Consider the following 14,143-nt stretch of genomic DNA (forward strand, 5'->3'; position numbering starts at 1 on the left):
ACCCTTGTATCCTTACACACACTATGGGTGTAGTAGAATAATTCTGGCTCATTCAGGCCTTTAGAGGCAGTGTATGCCTGATGCTGGCTATATCAGCATGTTCACTGTGTATCCGCTTAGTGCTACTGTGCTTTTTGTGCATCAAGTTTGTCACTAGAGTTCAGTAAATAAATAATGTAGTGACAGGAAAAATCAAAGTATGATGCAGACATGTACATGTATCAACAATCAAGTAGCAGTTCATCAGAAATCTCAGTTAAGCACAGTAATTAGGCAACAGTTAATAGCTAATTAAGTCGTACGGATACCTGGTTTTGTGAGGGTTGTCACATTCTCCCCCCGTTAAATAAATTTCGTCCCGAAATTTAAGTTCTGCTTGTAGATGCAGAGTTTTTAGGAAATAAGTGGGGGTATTTCTCTTTCATCCGGTCCTCACGCTCCCAGGTGTATTCAGGACCATGTCTGGCATTCCAGCGAACCTTGACGAGTTTGACACTGCTCCGGTGGGTCCTGTTAACTTTCCAATCTGTGACCTCGACAGGTGTTTCTACGAAGTGGAGCGTGTCGTCAACATGAATCTCGTCGATAGGAATGGCAACGTCAACTTGAGTTGGACTCTTCTTTAAATTGGATACATGAAATGTATCGTGGACACCATTTAATTCAGCAGGTAGGTCCAACTTGTATGCTACGGTTCCAATTCTTTCTAGAATTCTGAAAGGACCAATGTAGCGTGGATTTAACTTCCCACGCTTCCCAAAGCGTGCCACCCCTTTCCAGGGTGATACCTTTAATAACACCATCTCTCCAACTTGAAAATCCACATGTTTTCGGTTTGGATCCGCGTAGGCTTTTTGTCTGTGGCGAGCGGCTTCGATGCGTTTAAGAATCTGCGCAATCTTGTCCGTCGTCTCTTGAACGATTTCGGGACCGGCAAGCTGCCTATCACCTGCGTCAGCCCAACATAGTGGTGATCGACACTTGCGTCCGTATAGGGCTTCAAAAGGCGCGACACCAATACTGGTGTGGTAGCTGTTGTTGTATGAGAATTCGACCAAAGGTAAGTGTTTATCCCAGCTACCGCCCAAATCCATAGCACATGCTCTCAGCATGTCTTCCAAAGTCTGTATCGTTCGCTCGCTCTGGCCGTCAGTTTGCGGATGGAACGCAGTGCTCAGATTCAATTGTGAGCCAAAAGCTTCTTGGAAGGATTGCCATATCCTTGACACAAACCTTCCGTCTCTATCAGAGATGATCGAGAGGGGTACTCCATGTCGTGCTACGATCTCTCTCAAGTAAATTTCTGCAAGTTTACTAGTACTGTCTTTCTCCTTGATTGGCAGAAAGTGTGCGGACTTTGTTAGACGGTCAACAATCACCAAAATCATATCATGGCCTCTTGGCGTTCTTGGCAGTTTTGTAACAAAATCCATTGAGATTTGTTCCCATTTCCACTTGGGAATCTCAGGTTGTTGCAGAAGTCCCGAGGGCTTCTGGTATTCCGCCTTGACCTTAGCGCACGTTAAACATTTGCTCACGTAAATAGCAACGTCGCCTTTCATCCTAGGCCACCAATAGTAATTTTTGAGATCTTGGTACATCTTATCCGATCCCGGGTGGATAGAGTACCGTGACTTGTGCGCTTCATCGAAAATAACTTCCCTTAATCCACCAAATAGAGGAACCCAAATCCTTTTCCCAAAACATAACGTTCCTTCCTCGTTTGGCACCAATACCTTCTCCATCCCACGGAGATACTCTTTCTCAAGGTTCTCCTCCTTGAGAGCTTCTTTCTGCGCTGCACGAACGCGCGAGGAGAGATCGGTTTGGATTATCATTTCCATAGCCCTAACCCTTAGGGGCTTGATCCTTTCCTTACGACTTAAAGCATCGGCGACTACATTCGCCTTCCCTGGGTGATACTTTATCTCGCAGTCGTAATCGTTCAATAATTCAACCCATCGTCTTTGCCTCATATTCAACTCCTTCTGGTTGAATATATGCTGTAGGCTTTTGTGATCTGTGAAGATTGTGCACTTCGTACCATACAGGTAGTGTCTCCAGATCTTTAGTGCAAAAACCACTGCGCCTAGCTCCAAATCATGAGTGGTATAGTTCTTTTCGTGCACATTCAGTTGACGCGATGCGTAAGCAATGACCTTTTGGCGTTGCATCAACACACAACCCAATCCTTGACGCGATGCGTCGCAGTATACCACAAAATCGTCAGTACCTTCCGGTAGAGCTAAGATTGGCGCGTTACAAAGCTTATCCTTCAACACTTGAAACGCTTCATCCTGTTTGATTCCCCAATCAAACTTTTTATCCTTCTGCATGAGGAGCGTCAAGGGTTGAGCGATTTTCGAGAAATCCTCGATGAACCTTCGATAGTAGCCAGCCAAACCCAAGAATTGCCGAATCTCGGTTGGCGTTGTAGGCGTTTCCCAATTCTTGATTGCCTCGATCTTGGTGGGATCAACATGAATTCCATCCCCATTCACCACGTGCCCAAGGAATTGCACCTCACGTAGCCAAAACTCACACTTAGAGAACTTGGCGTACAATTGTTCCTTCTTTAGCAACTCTAGAATGGCTCTAAGGTGCTGCTCGTGCTCAGCCTTCGTCCTTGAGTAAATCAGGATGTCATCGATGAATACGATCACGAACTTATCCAAGTACGGCTTACAAACTCGGTTCATCAAATCCATGAACACTGCAGGTGCGTTTGTTAAACCGAACGGCATAACGAGAAACTCGTAGTGTCCATAACGAGTTCTGAAAGCTGTCGTCGGGATACTCTCCTCCTGTATCCGAAGTTGATGGTATCCAGATCGAAGATCGATCTTTGAATAGAAGCTTGAACCTTGAAGCTGGTCGAACAGATCATCGATTCTTGGCAGGGGATACCTATTCTTGATTGTCAGCTTGTTCAACTCTCTGTAGTCAATGCACATGCGGAAACTTCCGTCCTTCTTCTTGACAAATAAGACCGGAGCTCCCCAAGGCGAGAAGCTTGGTCGGATAAAACCCTTGTCTAACAACTCTTGAAGTTGCGTCGACAGTTCTTGCATCTCAGACGGAGCAAGTCTGTATGGTGCCTTAGCCACAGGCGCGGCGCCTGGAACTAAGTCGATGCGAAACTCCACTTGCCTTTGAGGTGGCAAGCCAGGCAAGTCTTCTGGAAAGACTTCTGGGTACTCCCTCACGACAGGGATGTCTTCGATCTTTGGCTCAGCAGCCTTCTTATCTACAATGTGTGCTAGAAAAGCAACACATCCTTTCCTCAAACACTTCCTTGCTTTCAGGCAGCTAATCATCCTTAACGGCGTCTCACGCTTTTCTCCATGAACAACAATGGTCTCACCATCACCGGTCGGGATACGAATAACCTTTTCGTGACACACTATCTCAGCCTTGTTACTCGTTAACCAATCCATCCCTACTACCACGTCGAAGCTTCCCAACTGGACTGGTAGTAGATCTAGAGTAAACTCGCGTTCGCCCAATTCAATCACACAGCCTCTGATCACATCATTGGCTTCTATCAACTTTCCATTAGCCAATTCGATTGCGTAGGGAATGTCTAACTTATTAGCGGCTAGCCCAAGTATATTCTTAAATTCTAGTGATATGAAACTATAGTCGGCACCAGTATCAAACAGAACAGATGCATAGCGTTGATTTAAAGGGAACGTACCAGTGACAACGTTGGGATCCTGGCGCGCTTCCTGTGCACCGATCTGGAACACCCTTCCACGGGCTTGGTTCAATCCTGGGCAATCCTTCTTGAAGTGCCCAACGTCACCGCAATGAAAACATCCTAATCTTTTTCCACTTCCTGCACCGCCCCCAACTGGCGGGTTGTTTTGATTGGCAGTTCCGGCTTGATTTGCATTGTAGCCTCGATTATTCCCTTGTGGGCGATTTCCCAAACCACCACGATTATCGTTTCTATTCACATTTCCTCCCTGGCCTCCTCGGCCTGTACTAGCCCAACATGATTCCTTTGAGTGGCCCGGTTTTCCACAAGATTCACAAACTTTCACGTTACAATTGCCAGTATGGTGGCGTTGGCAGTTGTTGCATTTGGGCTGGGTGCCCTGGTACCCTTTCCCTTTCTTGGTACTACCAGCTGATTTTCCTTTCTTTACTGCCATACTGACGCCTTGTTTGAAGTTTGAAAACTTCCTTTTGTTATCTCCTGAGGACTCAACGTGAGTCTCTGTCTTCTTCGCCTTGACTTCATCAAACTTGTTTAAACGAATTGCCTCCTCAGTGAGAGCCACGCTCAAATCAATGGCTTCCGTAATAGTTGCCGGTTTGGAGGAGGTCACCATGCTAATGATTTGGGGAGCTAACCCCCAAATGAAGCGCTCAATTCGCTTGTATTCAGGCGTGACCATATAAGGAACCACTTGAGATAGGTCATGAAACCTCTGGACGTATTCTGCAACCTTTGGCCCATCCATCTTTAGGTGCCAAAATTCAGTCTCCAACCTTTGAATTTCTGCACGGGAACAATACTTCTTGCGCATAAGCTCTTTCAATTCGGCCCAAGTCAGGGCGTAGGCGGCAGCTTCGCCTAGTGTCTGCACTTGTAAGTTCCACCAAGATAGGGCTCCGTCTAGAAACAGCCCTGAGATGTAAGTGACCTGCTGGTCAAGCGCACATTTGCTCATGCGGATGGTGGAATCAGTCTTCTCTGCCCAGCGAACGAAAGCAACAGCACCACCTGTGCCGTCGAAGTTGATGGGCTTACAGTCCAAGAATTGTTTGTAGGTGCACCCATGAGGAGGATTTTGGTTGCCGTTGATGTTCGTGTTACTTCCGCTGGGTCCTTCTTGCGAGGCAGCATACTGAGCAATGGCGGCAGCAATAACTTGCTGTAGTTCTTCAGGAGTAGTGGGCATCGGCTGCGGTTGACGTCTTGGTGCCATCTTCTAAAGATGCGTACGTCGATTAGGCCATAATAAACATACATATATAGTAATAGTAATAGCATATAACATCTCATGTCATCAATATATCACACAACATCCCATGTCCCAACATCCCATGTTGCAAATATCATACATACAACATCCCATGTCACAAAACATAAATGAGCAATCAAGTGAATCAGATATGGTGAGAATACGGCGATTGTTATATATATCGAGACCATAAAGTGTAGCAAGTGTGTCAGCACGTCACTGTATCATACAATCACAAATCAAATAGGGGCTACATCACCCCTGTCAAAAACAACATCACATCAGTGTCACATACAACCAGTACATCAACAAATATCAACAAAAATCTGTATCGTCAGATGGTCTCCAAAAATCTGTGCAGTCACAATTGCGGTCGTCTCACCATCGCCTACCACTACAGTACCAATGAGCCCTATGCGGATGGGGGTGGGGGAGGGGAAAAGTGAGCGAAAAGTAAGCGGCGTAAGTGATACCAGTCCTCCTCCATCGCCTGCTGAGTACGGATCACGGACGCAACCTGCTGCTCCAAGGTCGAAAGTCGGGCAGCAATGTCAGGAGGAAATGATCGAAAAGGCTGAAACGACGAAGATGTCTGACCAAGATATGGACCAAAAGACAACTGAGCTCTCTCGAGCTCCTGGAGTCGCTATGAATGAGACTCGTGCTGGTGTACAAACGACATCAAAAGATCCTCAATAGTATGGCCCAAATGAAATGGGTGGTATGGATCTGTGGGTGGCATCGGTGAGGAAGATGACCAAAGTAATGGCGTGCTGGTAAGATCGATAGGTGCAACAGAAGATGGGATAGATGCTATCTGAGGCATGAATGGCATGGTCGTCGGTACATGACCGAAAGGGTGGGCTGAAGAGCCCTCTCCAGGCCCCGCTGGAGGAATAAATGATGGGATCTGAAAAGAGAACTCAGTATGATGTGTGCCAGTGTGATGTGGGGGAAACGGTGGAACATCCTCGTCCGCCGGTATCCACCCGTGCTGTGCCTCCTCATCTGGAGGATCCATGTGCTCAGCAAAAAGAGCGTGCTCGGGCTCGATGGGTAAAGGATCGATAGGAGCAATAACGGGGTCAACAGGTGCAATAACAGGATCGACAGGATCAATAACAGGATCAGCAGGTATGTCACCTACGGGTAAAGGAACAATGGGATCAGCAGCAACATGATCGCCCTCGATCACAGGAACATCTACAGGGGGATCAGCATCAACAGGCTCAAGAGGAAAATCAGCATGAACAGGGTCATGCTCAGGTAAAGGGTCAAAAGCAGCTGCCTGCTCTGGGGCTATGGCAGGCTCAGGGTCGTCGAACGCCATGTCAAAGTCAAAATCTGGATCAATGGGACCGATAGGATCATCAGGGTCCTCCATATGCTCATCCATAGGAATATACTCGATATCATGGTCAGGATCAAATCCTGGAGGGAAAACAGGGTCAGAATCCTCGATATCATCATGCTCAAATGCGAAACTCGGAATAGGGGCAGCTGAAGACGCATGATCAGGGTCTGAGTCGTGAATAAACTGTTGCGCGCTCGCCCCGCGAGATGATACAGATGCCACAGACTCTAAAGAGTCCGGGACTGGTGAGTGAATGGGCGAGTCTCCAGCTGGAACGTCAGCTATCAGCAAGAGACCGCCAGCAGGTAGAGGAGCTACGTCAGGATCCTCGTCCTCAAATGGCTCGTCCTCGTAAAGCTCGATGTCGCCGTCGGCATCGGCGTCTGGCATAAGCTCATAAGCTGGGTAAGAAGCAAGAGGAATCGGTGCCGGAATCGCAACAATAGGGAGGTACTCAGCAGGATCGCCATCAATAGGCTCATAGGCACCCTCGGGTAAAGCGAAGGGTAAAGAGTCATCAGTGTGCTCATCGGCGCTGTCAGGTAACGCGAACGGCTGGAAGTCGTCATCGTCGGTGCTAGTATAGTCTGAGGTGTGCACCTCATGCTCCGAAGACATAACATCGTCTGACACTAACGGTAGGGGTCCAGTGGTATCTGATCCACCTGTAGCTGGTGAATCCATGGGTCTGTAACATAACACAGAATAAGCACAAAATCAGTGAATCAAATAGTCACATAAGTTACCAGATAATAATCACATAATCCACATAGTCCCACTAGCCTCCCAGCCTCTCAGACTGTCCTTCCTAGTCTCACTAGCCAACACTCCTTGTCCCACTAGCCTCCCAGCCTCTCAGACTGTCCTTCCTAGTCTCACTAGCCAACACTCCTAGTCCCACTAGCCAACACTCCTAGTCCCACTAGCCTGAACCTCAGCCTCCCAGACTGAGCCTAAAATAATGAATAATATGTGCTCAACATTCGTTTGTAAAAAGTTTGTGGATCTGGACTTAAGTGGTATGCAGAAAAATGTTTTCGTGAGAGCCCTAGTGATCATAGTCTAGACTCGAGAAAGAATCCTAGTTCGCTATGATCAGAGCTCTGATACCAAGCTGTCACACCCTGGCTTTGCGGAAGCGTGGTTAATTTGTGTGACTTCTTAATACCGTAGCTTAATCATAACAAAGCTATATGAATTTAAAAACCATGCAAGTCATCCATTAAGTTTTTGAAAACATCATACAATACCATTGTTTTTAACATGCAACCATAACCTTGTTCAGTAACATAACAACTTATAACAAAACATAAACGTGATTTAGGGATTGTGTCTTGTCCAGGTAAGAGACACAACCCTAAACCCTGATGACTTCATGACCAGTGCAGCGGAAAACGTTCCATACCGTGCCAGATCCGTTTAATTTCCTGAAATACATGTGAGTTGAAAAATCAACAATAATGTTGAGCGAGTTCACGTGTAGGTGAGTATGTAAAACATTTGTGAGTATAAAAATAGTTATGGTATGTAGCAGTGTAAGAGGACTTGTGCTCATCAATGGTTTGCAAGGCCACTGACATATGTGTAGTGCAAATAGGGAGACTCAAACCTAGCAGATTTCGCCACGGCAAAGTATGTGGACAAAGTCACCCCACGGTCCGTTTCTAGTTTGGCCGGGGGCTGGGCTCGCTACACCCAGATAGATCTACCGCTCCTGTCCCTCGGTCCCTTCATGAGGACTAATGGCCCCATGTTGTTCCTATCCACTCACATGATCGTATAACACCTCCTTACGTTAAACATACCGTTGTAAAGTACTCGTAAATCATAGTAACATGTATTTCACCCCCGCAGTTAAGTAAACTGAAAACAGTTAGAGAAAAGGGGGACATGAACTCACAGTGAATGCGTATCTCTACTGTAACACCCCCAAAATTCCACCTGCGGAAACCCCGCGAGGCGTGTTACGCATCAGAGTCCGAGCCACCAATCACATTGAACCAATGTTAAACATTTAAATAAATCATGACATTATTTTAACAACATAAGTTGTCAACATACTATTAATTCTCAAAAGTTGTGTAGCGGAAGCATGTAATAAGTTGTTTAGCAATCGTTTCATAATAACGCTTAAAATCTATGTATCACATGTAATTTAATCCAAAAGGGCTCGATCCATGACCACTCCAGCACTCCCAGATAGCAAGCTTCCCAGTTCCAAGATACCTAACGACCTGCGAGCATGTAACACGTGTATCAGACAAAGCTGGCGAGTTCACAGTTTTAGAAAATGTTTGTTACCCGTGTGTGTAAAACCGTTCAATACCCAATGCAAGTAATATTGTTAATATCTCATTTCCAAACACGGACGGCTCCTGAAATACATGACTGCCCTTCCCACGTACTCCTATCTAGTACTGGGCCAGACTGGGTCATTAGTTCACCTCCGTCCTCTACAGGCACGGGGTGAGGGTGCCAAACCTAAGTAGCGCTACTAACTAATACCCGATGAGGGACTTACAAAAGATGATAGGTGAGAATATTAACCAATATACCCGTTTTTACCCAAAGACTTATCCCCCCCATGGGATACCCACTGACTGTCCCCAACCACTGGGACGCATGCTCGAATGTAGTGAACTCACCTTGGTTTGCTCGGTAGAATTATTTACTCGTTTAACAACAGTGATTTACCAAGCCCTATTATAGTTACACATAACAGTCAGTTTGCATATCAGTACAACACGTATCATTTCACATTTAATCATCAGCTAGTGTACACGAATACAAGTGTTAACATTCATCACTAAGCATGGCATACCAAATAAATCAAGCATACATTCCATCATTCAAAGTATGTTCATCACCCCCAACATCTTTCGATTCACCCTTATCTTTCGATCAACAGTTATCACAGTTATCTTTCGAACCAAATGTTATGTTTCGAACCAAATGTCATCTTTCGACCACGCTGTTATCTTTCGGTTCACACACATATCTTTCGGTCAACTGTTACCTTCGGTCAACAGTTATCTTTCGATTCACAGGTTATGGTGTGCAACTCAATGTATTTCATGTTTATAACTTCCGATTAACCTGTCCAACCCAGCACCCGATCAACCAACCCTCAATAATCATATGATGTGTCTAGTGCTCGGTTTGGATTATTGATCAAATAACATATACTGCCAACTAGTATATTCGGCCATCAATCGACAAAAGTGTACACAAGTTACCGATTTATCTCTCCTAACAATTATGTTTGTGTTATGCAAGTGTATACAAGATTCCTTACCACAAGATCATACGAAACTTTAACCCACATATCATCACATACAAAACTAATCACAACAGTCATGTTTTGATGCCCTAATCAATCAAACCAAATAATCATCACACTTTCATGCACAAGATCATGTTCTTATTATTGTGACCTATGGCCTAAGTAAACCCTGATTCGTTTATATAAATTTCCATCATCATAATTCAGTATATATATACAATCAGTCCAAGCAATAGTTAATCGATACAATGGATCAAACATTATTGCGCAAAATAAGATCAACAAGTGAGAATTACTAACCCGATCGGCTGGAGGAGTGTTCTACGAGAGGGGGGCTGCTATGCCGTCACACACACACACAAATGGGACTAGGGTTTTTAGAAACCACTCAACGTATCACACATATTTACGTACATATATCCACAGAAGGGGATGGGCCGAGCCTGTTGGGTTCGACTGGGCCGAAAGATTGCCGAAGGATCTTTGGTCGAAAGATCATCTTATGCGTTATGGTCGAAGGATATAGGGTCGAAGGGTTAGGTTTTAAGTCGACAGATTGGGTCGAAGGTTTAGCATCCTGGGCCGTAAATCCCATTCCTTCTTTGGTTACAAGAAGTTGGGCTAAGATGATTAAAACATGCGAAGGGTGGGTTGGGCTCGGATGATCAACGTGGCCGATATAGTGTGTAGCTTAAAGTGTGAATATGTTGCCCAAACATGCGCGGCCTAACAAATGCCAATATGTTATCTAACCAAATCATCATACGCTTAAGTTCAACGGAACGTTTAAGTTTAACGGAGTTGTGACTGAATAGAACGTTTAACACATCGAAGAGGGATGACGAAGAGTTTAGATCACAAGATTAACGTTACTAACCTTGAGAGTTCAGGTTGTCACATCTACCAAGTAATCCGAATATCCGAAGCTGTGCAACGACCTACAGGTGCTAATTCTATTAGACGGATGGCCGTGCCTTAGCTTTATAACTTACATTTTTAGGAGGCGGTTAGACAACCGTTTCGTGTACATACTTGGTATTTTACTTTCCTTCCCAAGGATGGGGGATTTAAATACATGTGTATTTATACTATCTCATTAAGTCCCACTTAATATATTTTTATTTCTCATTCCAAAATATAATTATTTTTCTCAAAAATAATATATTTTCTCTTTACATAATACTTTCCAAAATAATACGTTGACAACATATGTGTTGGTGAATATTTCCGCGTAATGCGTAAGTTACGTTTTAATGATTAGGTGGTAATAGAAATTACCGTTGTAACTTTTATGCTTGTCGTATAAGCGTTTGTATTATTTTGGGTTTGACAAGTTAGTAAATATTATTTTTACTCTAAAAATAATATTTATACATTTTCACAAAATAATCATAAACAGTGTTGTGAAAAATATATTTATCGAATAAATATTTATCACGTTTATTTTTGTGAAAATCTCACCTCCGATTATTTATAAATAAAGTTGTGGCGAAATATATTTTTGAAAACATGTCAAAGTAGTCTAACACTTGTAAATAATCCTAAGTGTTAGATTTTTAGAAAATTTCGCCAGAGTTTCCCCTGTAACTGGAGGTGGCCACGCTTTCAAGCGTATCATTTTCTTTTACAAAATCACTTCTTTTATTTCAATCAATCAATTTCCAATACTTCAAACTAGTTTCAACACTTCAAATTTGTAGACTAGTATGTAAAATCGCATCATTTCATGAACTTGTAGTTTTTCTAAAAACTATTATGTAGATCTCGTTATATTTAGTGGATCTATGTATAAAATAGTTTAGTCTTGCAAAAACCCCGTTTTTGGAACAAATCACTCTTTACAACTTCCGACAATTTTTATAAAAATTGTTATTTTGTCGGATCTTTCGTTTCACAAGTGTCTTTACACTTGTAGACTATAAAAATCACATTTGTTAATCTGTTATACAATTTTTATAAAACATGATTTTCTCAACACCCGGTCCTACGAATATACCACTTGTACATACGTAGATCGGCTCGTTTTAAATACTATTTTTCATGTTAAAACACTTTTACACAAGTTCATGTTTCCCGTGTGGTGGAGTTTCACCTTTTAACCCTTGTACAAAAGAAACAAGTGTATGTCAAGATACGTGATCTTAACAAAGTCGGGTTAAACGATGATAAGAGCCACCACATCGTAGATCGGGCCATATTAACCAACATATTCTAATACTACGACATTTACACGCGTTATGTTCTTTTATCCAACGATTTTCACTTTTTAGTAGACTTTAAAGATTCATGAAGCGGGTTACCGACATTTAACCGATAAAAATCCTTTTAACCACTTTAGACATGATTAAAAATGAGTTTTAAACAATATACCTCTAGCTCGGGGCTAGGGAAGGTTCTAGTCGAAAACTGCGTGGATAAAAGCAAATGCACGAGGTTCTTCAACTTCCGTTTGTTCCAAGCTTCGTCGTACGCGATCCTCAAGACTTGTATGCACTTGGAATGTAGAGACTTGAACCGAAAAACGGATGGGTGGTGGTGGGGGTTCTCGGCCGTGAGGGGGAGCACAAGGGAGAGAGGGAGTGAGTTGGGTGGTGGTGTGTGATATGTATGAGAGAGTGTGCCTTTTATAGAGAGTTTAAGCGTTATCGTCCAACGGGTCTCGTGCTATCTAGATATTAGACAAAAGTAATAAAATAATAAAAAGAATTCGGCCTTGTCCCCCTTGGTTGGGTCGATTTGGTTAGGGTGGTGGGACCACCCGGTTTGATTCCAACTAAACAGTTAGTGTTTAGTTACGTTAAGTCGGTTACATGAAGGTCTAACCTCGTTAGTTGTTTATTGCGTTATGATACGGGTGTTAGGGTAATCAGGGACCCTAACTGGCTCAGAAAAAAAATACTAACAATAATTCTGGCAATATTTTTATGTTCCGGGTATTGTCCGGTTGTTCGGTTGGATAGGAATCCGTTAAAGTGCTTAAGATATCCTTTAAGCGTCGTAAGTAATATTTTTAGCGACACAATTTATTCAGCAAAGTGTCGGGAATAATTCCTTGTATTTTGGCACTTTATTAATTAGCTAGAAGCTAGTGTGTAAATAAAAGTGCTGTGTTTCGTGCTTAAAGTATGTTTTAGGCACATCCAATCTCTGTATCTTATTCCTAGAGACGCAATTATACAACCCTTGTATCCTTACACACACTATGGGTGTAGTAGAATAATTCTGGCTCATTCAGGCCTTTAGAGGCAGTGTATGCCTGATGCTGGCTATATCAGCATGTTCACTGTGTATCCGCTTAGTGCTACTGTGCTTTTTGTGCATCAAGTTTGTCACTAGAGTTCAGTAAATAAATAATGTAGTGACAGGAAAAATCAAAGTATGATGCAGACATGTACATGTATCAACAATCAAGTAGCAGTTCATCAGAAATCTCAGTTAAGCACAGTAATTAGGCAACAGTTAATAGCTAATTAAGTCGTACGGATACCTGGTTTTGTGAGGGTTGTCACAGGTAGTAGATCCAAAGTAAACTCACGCTCTCCCAACTCGATTATGCAACCTCTGACAACTTCATTAGCTTCAACCAACTTTCCATTAGCCAGTTCAATTGAGTACGGGATATCTAATTTACTAGCAGCTAACCCAAGCATATTCTTAAATTCTAACGACACAAAGCTATAGTCGGCACCAGTATCAAACAAAACGGATGCAAAGCGTTGATTTATAGGGAACGTACCAGTAACAACATTGGGATCCTGGCGCGCCTCCCTCGCCTCGATGTTAAAGACTCTTCCACGGGCTTGATTCAGCTGCGGGCATTCCTTCTTGAAATGCCCAACATCCCCACAGTTAAAACATCCCAATTTTTGCCCATTACCACCTCCGTTCCCAGCTTGAGTGTTGTTTTGATCTCGATTCGCGTTACCAGCTTGATTTGCATTGTTTCCTCAGTTTCCATTTCCGCCATTATTCCCTTGCGGATGATTTCCATTACCACCACGGTTATTGTTCCGATTACCAAAACCTCCTTGGCTACCTCGGCCAGCATTAACCCAGCAAGTATCCTTCAAATGACCAACTTTTCCACAAGCTTCACATATTTTTGGCCCACACCAGTCAGAATGATGACGCTGGCAGGTGTTACACTTGGGCTGTGTACCCATATAACCTTTCCCTTTCTTCCCAGCACCGGTTGCAGCTTGGACCGGTGTGCTTGATTCTCCTTTCTTGCCAACACTGCTTGTACCTTGTTTGAAGTTCGAGAACTTCCTTTTATTATCCCCAGACAACTCTACGTGAGTCTCCTTCTTTTTCTGCTCAACATTCGAAAACTTGTTCAAGCGGATAGCTTCCTCAGTAAGGGCCACGCTCAGATCGATGGCCTCTGTGATTGTCGCCGGCTTGGAAGTAGTGACCATACTCATGATCTGTGGTGCTAAACCCCAAATAAAGCGCTCGATTCGTTTGAATTCTGGTGTAACCATATAAGGTACCACATGTGACAGATTGTGGAATCTCTGAACATATTCCGTG

The sequence above is a fragment of the Helianthus annuus genome, chromosome 4, assembly GCF_002127325.2.
Source record: "Helianthus annuus cultivar XRQ/B chromosome 4, HanXRQr2.0-SUNRISE, whole genome shotgun sequence".
Taxonomy (NCBI): Eukaryota; Viridiplantae; Streptophyta; class Magnoliopsida; order Asterales; family Asteraceae; genus Helianthus; species Helianthus annuus.